The sequence below is a fragment of the Adiantum capillus-veneris genome, chromosome 7 (genome assembly GCF_014529385.1).
Source record: "Adiantum capillus-veneris isolate H3 chromosome 7, ASM1452938v2, whole genome shotgun sequence".
NCBI classification, from domain to species: Eukaryota; Viridiplantae; Streptophyta; class Polypodiopsida; order Polypodiales; family Pteridaceae; genus Adiantum; species Adiantum capillus-veneris.
The window spans coordinates 34,966,878-34,975,369 of record NC_140937.1 but is presented as its reverse complement, the minus strand read 5'-3'; the positions used below and the strand labels follow the sequence as shown (position 1 = coordinate 34,975,369).

Below are 8,492 nucleotides of genomic sequence, written 5' to 3'. Positions count from 1 at the left end.
TGTGTGTTTCCCTAAACCCTATTTCCAACATGAACAACTTCATCAGGCTTTATTATTAATAAGACTGCCGATTCCAATACCTTAAGCTCATATTGCATGTATTCTTTATGAGAGGGTGTTGGAGTTCTTTTTGGATTGTGCAAGCATGACAACATGAGCATTGCACTTGAAAAGAGTTCTTTTGTATGCTATTTGTTAGCAATACTTGCACTTGATTGACCTGTTGGAGATGTTTTGCAAGTCAAAGGGAAAAGTTGAGGACCAATAGCTAGAGACCAGGTTGGCAATGGACTTGATGCAATTCAAAATCATGAAGGAAAATGAAGTATCAAAATTGGAGATTGATTCTTATGAAGTGTTTGGAGCTGCTATAAAGACAATTATGTTCTGCTTGTTCTCCCACTAATGACACCTCCCTTCTAACATGAGATCCATTAAAGGCTTATAGAGTGCTTGTCATAATAACTAATATCTAATTCTCCCAAATAATTTTCTCATGTTAAACTGATCATTTAATATGGGGAAGTGCCAGGCGAGAAAAATCTAGAATATTGGTTAAGCTGGCAGGCCGGCCACGGTAGGGATCCAAAGGAGGGAGAATAGGGATCCAAAGGGGGGCCATCTTCAAAAGAGCAATGTGCAACAATGGGCTCCAAAGACCTTAGGGTTCAACCCATTAAGACTTCCAAAATGCTAAGGTTCCAAAATTCAAAGGTAAGTCCAAATGGTCAAGCTTAGTGGAATTGGATACTTATGTGATGACCAAAAAGTCTTCAAGTGGTCCTAGATAGGAGGGGGCGATCCCTAAAGGTAGGGGAAGAGAGAGAAAAGGTGAGAGAACACACACACACACACACACACTTACACAAACTTTGGTACTATAATTACTTTGGTTCCTTTTTCCCTTATGCTATAGATTCCCCCCCCCCCCCCCCCCCCCAACACTCATTAAACTTGTCAAACATTCAATGGGATACTGCTCACAAAAAGCCAGTAATAGGCTATGGGACTATGCCCTTGCATAACAATCATAAAGTGTGTCTCTCCTGGAATAACGAGCGTGAGTAAAAACGCCGGGTTCTCATTACTTTTGGTAGGCGGCCTGTGCTTCCTGGCTCTGGATCTCCCCTTGCAATGCTTTCTGTGTACCGCTTGATGACACCACACAACAGGGTGGCTCGCCTCTCTCATTGTTCACGCTTGGGAACAAGCAGTCCAACCTCTATAAATAAGGTGAGGACGCACCTTGTCCCTCACTTAGCCTGTGGTTATTTTCTGTTATTTTGACTAAGGGGATTTACCGCTTGCTTCACGGTTCGAGCTATGGAGCTCACTACTCAAACTTCTCAGGTTTTCTTCTAGGCTTTTTTCATACCTCACGTCTGTGTTTGAGTAAAATCTCTAAGGAAAGTCGCATCAAACATTAAGGAAGAACTGCTTGACGATTCGACAGTCATCTACTTTGATTATTAGTTGTTTCTAGTAGCATAACATATGGTTGCTACTACTTGCATTAGATCTCAAAGCGTGCGGTAGCGTTGTACTGTCTATAGACAATCTTTTTCGACTTATATTTTTAGGGGTTCTACTTGACTGGTTTTTTTCGGTAGTATTCTACTTGACTGTTTTTTTCGACAGTAATCCACTGTGTCCCTTAGATCTTGTAGCAAGGCATTTGATCGCTAAATGCTTACCTAATTTGATCTGACTGCGTTGAACTGCCTGCAGCAGCAGCAATAGAGAAGGTTATGTCGGCATTGTAGGTACCGATTCTGGTTTTTTGTTGTATTAAAATGATTGATGACACCTTGCCATTATGGATGGTTTGCATGATTGGAAATATTTTTGCATTGTGGGATACCATGACTAATTTTGACAACTGCTACACCTAGGCGCTTATACAGTTTGGCCTTAATACCTCTTATGTATAGAAGGGGACTGTTTTTTTGTCAACTATGTTGGTTGAGATAAACACCTGTGCTTACTAGTTTTTTGACTGGTTTGGTATCTTGCACAAACATGGTGGAACATTACCTTTCTTTGCTAAAAGGGATGCTTGTTGGTAGGTCTAATAAAATCTTTGACCTATAACTTCTAAAGGTAAGTATATGACAATTACTTTGTGCTTTGGCATATGGAAAGTAACCAATCTATGGTTCTTAAAATGGTTTACCTCATTTAGATGATGGATTCTTACTATTCTTGGGACTGGTAGTACTATACTGCAGGAGAGCAAAGAGAGCTCAAGAGAGTGTGAGGTGAGTGTGGAGAAGAAGAAGAGGAGTGGCTATGGAGCTTGGAGCTTCCTCATACACATGTAGCCGACGTTTGGGGTTAATGGAAGCTAAGTCTCTCTACTTGCTCTTGTCTTTCATGCTTATGTGTATTGTTGTTGCTTGATTAAGTCTTATTCTTCTCTTCTCTCTCAAGTTTCCCTCTTGTTGGAGCATTCTAGCTTCATATGTGTGCTAGATTAGAGTGTGTGTGTACGTGTGTTGCATGCATTGATCTAATTAGGCTTCCGTGTGTGTGCTTGATGTGTGATTAGAGTGTGTGTGCTTGAGATGAAAGCAAGGGAAGCATCAATGTCCTCATGTGTAGAGAGTTAGAGTGTAGATTGAGTGTGTGTGTGTGTAGATCTAGCTTCCCGAGCTTTCCCTCTTCTATTCCCATGCTTTTCCCCTCTTCCTAGAGTCCTCAAGCTATCACATTTGGTGCATCCACGTCTCCATGCACTAGCCGGGTTCCGATCCACCGGATTGACATTATGTCGGTTGTTGAGCTCTATTCTACGACCGCCAACATTGGCGCCGTTGCCGAGGATCGAGCGCCTAAGCTAGAGGATCACCCGTGTGATGGTTTGAGTTCACTAATCTTCATTAGGTTTTGGTTTATGGTTGTAGGTTTTGATTTTGGTAGCATGTAGATTAATTTTGCGGTTTTTCCCTCTTTCTACACACTAATTTCTCACTAATCTACTAACAATTGAGCTTACACATGTATGGTTGTGCCTAATTAGAGGCAAGGTGTGCATGATTTTGGGTTGAAATCGTTGATGTTTGGTTGCAAATCATGCATTTGGGATTTGGTTGCTTGTAGGTGAAAACGCCGGATCCGGAGCTTCGCGTACACACACGGTGTGTAATCGTCATTTGGACTTGGATTCGATGCGTTGATTATGGTAATGTAAGTGCTCTACGTCCCTTGTGTGCATTGGTGGTTTGGTGTTTGGGATTTAGTGCTTTGTGTGCTCTCTGAAATCCGTTTGAATGTCAATTTTTTGATGCCGGATTTGTGTGATTTGGTCATCCTTTTGTTGGTATAAGCATTAAGCATTCAATTTGTGCAATTGGACATTCAGGAAAGTGTATTTGTGCTTGCAAAAATGCTTATTTGGTTTGCGCATTCAAGTAGTCAAGCACTTAGCGTTTTCTTTGAAATCGTCATTTGGAAAGTATGCTTTTGATGCCATATTGAGTTGTTTTGATTGTTTATGCATTTTGGTGCTACATTTGTGTTTTCGATATGGTATCAAAGTGATTTGGAAAGTTTCTTTTCATTCGGATTTGATTTGGGTCGATTCGTGCCAAAAACGCTCAAAAAACGCAAAAAAAGGCTCCAAGAATCTCGCCTTTTGCTACCATTTGGTATGTATGATGAATTAGCGGGTGATTCTTGGTGAGAATGTGTGTCTAAGTGAGCTTAAGGGGTTGCTTAATTTTCAAAAAAATTTCGGTGATGTTTTGATAATTTTTGGTATTTTTAGGCAATTTTTTGCCCCTTGAATGTCAAAAAAATCAATTAATTGATCAAAAATTGATGAAAATGTAGACAAAATTGGGTATCCGAATCCGTCGACGTATTCATCATGAGCCCGGGACTTTTCCATATTTTTCGAGCTAAATTTCGCATTTTTCGGCTATTTGTTACGCTCTTGGGCAAATTTTTTTACTTTTTGAGGTATTTTGGAAAATAAAAAAAGAAAAAAACACACACACATACACATACACACACCCACACCCCCCCTCTTCCAAGGCGTTGCCCCCCTTCTTAATTCCTCCCCTCCCTTCCATTTTGCCCCCCCCCCCCCCCCTTTCAGCTGTTCCCTTTTTCACTTTGTCCCCCCTCTCAATTTGTGTAGCACCCGTTACTTCAATGGCATGGAAAAGAAACCCCCTCCTCCTTTTAATTTGTGTATAGTGCCCCCTCTTATTTCAATAAGAGTAAAAAGACAAACCCTCCTTGTCACTTTCAATTCAAAAGAGAGATTGATGCTTTTTTTTCTTAAGTTGCAAAAGTGAAGGGTGTGTGGCTTAGAGGCTTTCCCACCAGAAAAAAAAAGAATCGAGAGAGGAGAGAAGAGCAAGTTTCCGCATCACGTAGTGAGAGGGAGATAGGGTGCGTGCCCATGTAATGAGAGAGAGATAGGAGTTTTTTTCCCACATCGACGAGAGAGAGAGGGAGACTTTACACCCATTTGTCCACATATTCACTTGCACTCGCCTTCACTTGTATATGTACATTCATACGCACACACGAACACTCGCATGCGAACACATACGCATCCGCATTCGATAGCCAACACACATACACATTCACGCGCGCCACGTTGTACATTCGCTTCGCACACACACGTTCACGCGCATCACCCCGCACATTCCGCACCGCACACCCCATTGACCCGATTGCCCGAGATTAGACATAGGAGCCCGGTGCACACGTCGAGAGTACACTTTGCACACACATGATGGCCATGACGAGCCAGTGCTCCGAGTATATATTGCTCACGCTAATAGGCGAGCACAGAGGCCGACCCACTTACACAGATACACAGGGATACTTTTTTGTCCAATGTCGTGCCTCCCTTGGCCCTACACAGACATTCCAGATAGTGCGAGTCCGTCCCGGCGACATGCTGGATGGTACATTTAGAGATGATTTTTGTGCCACTTACGTGGTCGACTATTCGATTAGGCGAGAGGAGATAGAGCTAGTACACGCAGACGACTGCTTTGAGGCATTCGACCACCCTGAGCAGGTTATATTACAGCGGGTAGGTCACCGAGTGATCTATACTGATAGTGCTCAGCGTCGATATCAGTTAGAGTGTCGTGCATCCAGTCGACGCCTATCCAGAGATGTTGTGATACTAGTTGGCGAGCCTAGAGACAGATGCTACGAGAGCACCGCAGGCACTGAGTTTTACTTTTTGACTTGTGGGTTGCCATATGATCCTCGACCGACCTAGCGCCCTGCTTCGAGTAGGAGTCCCTCACCTCCTCTAGACATAGTGCCACCACCCTGGACACTCAGGAGACCACCGCCAGGGTTCTCGTCACCTAGACCTGATTTGCTACCAAGCGTTTCAAGCTACCACAAGTCTAGAGCGATGCACACCTCGGCGAGTGCTAGTACTTTGCGTACCATTCATAGTGATACTGAGAGCAAGAGCCCGTGAGCGACATATTTTAGGGAGTCTCCACCTCGACACCTTGCACCATCTAGAGACCCATCCCTGCCTCTGGTGACACTTATTAGAGACTATACGAGAGAGGCGACGATGACCCCAGCACCACCGTTGAGAGCACCAGAGTTCGGGCACGGTAGACTACACATTGTAGATATGAGTGCCCCTAGACCACTGACCACTACGCTTCAGGCACCGTTTGAGGCTAGAGAGACCGTAGGTAGCACGATACAGATAGAGGGTCAGATTCTATGTATCATAGGCCAGTACCAGCGTGGTGTTGCCTTCTATGTTGATTTACATGACCACTTATATGTGTGGATGGCAGACCCACAGCGACCACTGTCTTTACCTAGGTAGATTGTGAGAGTCTACACACAGGCCGATAGAGCAGTCCTTATTGATGAGCTTGGAGAGAAGTATCGCTCGATTGAGACCCTTGACTTCGATGATATTGAGCGAGCACACCCAGACGATCGCCTAGACACGCAGACACATCCTAGGCTAGTGGAGCTTCACAGAGTTGAGCAAACCATGACCTACCTAGACGAGCTCGGTCGTAGGTACAGATGCTTGTCGATTGGTGGATCCAGAGATCCTTCAACACACTTTCTTGCACATTTGATAGGAGATCCACGTGAGCGAGTTTATAGGGATACCGACCACACAGTGTACATTTTGACTATACGTCTACCCTACTCCCTTCGACTTAGGCATCACGACTTATGTTTACCCACGACGGCCATGCTAGCTCCACGGTTACCGAGAGCTCCGAGTCCTCCAGTCACACCAGTTGCGATATCACCACCTAGGCCTCCTTTGTTGCGACGTATTTTACCACCTTGGGAGAAGCCCGATGAGGATGACGCCTATCTTGACGAGCGAGTGACCGCACGAGAGAGAGCCGCTCAGGACACACGTATGCTTGAGCCTACACGAGAACCTCTGAGGAGTGTTCCACGACAGATAGCTCCAGCACCCCCGAGACTAGAGACCACTCAGAGCATTGTTAGGGAGCCTACACCACCTGCCGCTCTCGTCCACGAGACTTCCAGCGTTGTGCAGCAAGAGACCTCACAGAGTCGCACATTGAGTGACCCTAGCCTAGACACAAATGAGACCATTATGCAGTTCTTGGCTACCTATGAGCATCCTTGTTTAGATTTGCCGACCTCACAGCGGCCCTTAGAGATAGCTATCGAGCCAGAGCCATATGCGAGAGTCGCTCCTTCTACGAGAGAGACCGCAGAGCCGATAGCATCGATGTCCCACACTTCTAGCATGCATAGTGGTGCCACAGTCTGTGAGCCACCGAGAGAGCAGCCTCCCCAAGGAGATGCTGCCTTAGTGCCATCTACGAGTTCCGATTCACGATCATATCACACAATTGAGCGGAGACCAGCCACGAGCAGTATATTGCTAGATCAGGTTCCTAGAGACCACGTTCGAGACACCACGCCGATAGAGGTTACACCACAGATACCTGGACGTACACGGACTAGAGTGACCTCTACTGACACACGATGTAGGGATACGAGACCGCCTACTAGACTTGTTTGGAGACCACGTACACAGGCATCCCAGCCATGTATAGAGCCTTCTCTAGACAGTGGTTCCGCAGCGACGAGTAGTGCCACCGAGGAGCGACCCATGATAGATCAGGCATGTAGTTTTCCACGTAGAGCTTCCTGAAGGAGTACGAGCGGAAGTGCGACGCGAGAGAGAGAGAGTGCGAGAAGAAGAGCACGACGATATGGTGAACTCGCTCTACTGTAATGTGTAGAGCATAGTGAGTTCTTACTAGGTTTTTACAAAAGAATATGTGTACATACCTGGCGGCCCGCCCACTTACCTGGGCGACCACATTGGGCTTTATACCCCAACAACCTCCCACTTAAAGTCCAATGTGGTACTTTAAGTGTGAGAGAAGCTACTATACAAGCCAATATACAAGAGATGTAGAGAAGTGATGTACTACCCTACACCTAACTGCTTGCAAAAATGCGCAAAGCTCTCGAGGGAAGTCCTTTTGTAAGTAGATCAGCAGGATTTTTTGTGGTGTGAACTTTGACAAGCTGAAGTTGCTTATCCTCGAGCATTTCCCTGATGAAATGATACTTCACATCCACATGCTTTGTCTTTGAGTGATAAACTGGATTGCGAGCCAATTGTATAGCACTTTGACTATCACAATATAACACAAGCATCTCTTCTTTGATTCCCAGATCTGTTACTAGTCGATTAAGCCAAATTGATTCTTTGCATGCCTCTGATGCTGCAACATATTCAGCCTCTGTAGTAGACCGAGTAACACAATCTTGTAATCTAGAACACCATGATACTGCTACACCAGCCAATGTAAAGACATACCCTGACGTAGACCTTCGGCTGTCTAAGTCACCTGCATAATCTGAGTCTGTAAAACCCTTTACACTTAGCTCCTGACTCCCATAGCATATACACATACTCTTTGTAGCTTTCAGGTATCTCAATATTCCTTTCACTACCTCCCAATGTTTCTTGCCTGGGTTTGACATGTATCGACTTAGTACTCCCACTGCAAATGCAATGTCTGGGCGAGTAGCAATCATTGCATACATCAAACTACCCACTGCAGACGCATATGGAATCTTATCCATTTCAGCCTGTTCTTCCTCAGACACAGGACAATCTTGTTTGCTAAGTTTCACATATGGTGGCAATGGAACACTCAATGCCTTTCCCTTCTCCATATTGAAACGTTGCAAAACCTTGTCAATATACTCTGTTTGAGATAACCAAATCAACTTCTTTGATCTGTCTCTCTCAATGCGCATACCAAGTATATGACTTGCCTCACCCATGTCTTTCATGTCAAACGATTTTGCCATCTTTGACTTCAAAGCTGAAATTTCTTCCAAGTGCTTGCCAGCAATCAACATGTCATCCACATACAAAATAAGAATCAGCCAACTACCATCCTTAGCCTTCTTTGTATATAGACAGTGATCGAACTCACTACGTTTGTAGCCTTGAGAAATCATAA

The 8,492-nt window shown here is 44.7% G+C and overlaps 1 pseudogene; it reads left to right on the top strand.

The window, feature by feature from the left end:
* The first annotated feature begins 4,912 nt into the window (after positions 1-4,912).
* LOC147453681 (uncharacterized) lies at positions 4,913-7,159 on the top strand (annotated as a pseudogene).
* The last annotated feature ends 1,333 nt before the right edge of the window (positions 7,160-8,492 follow it).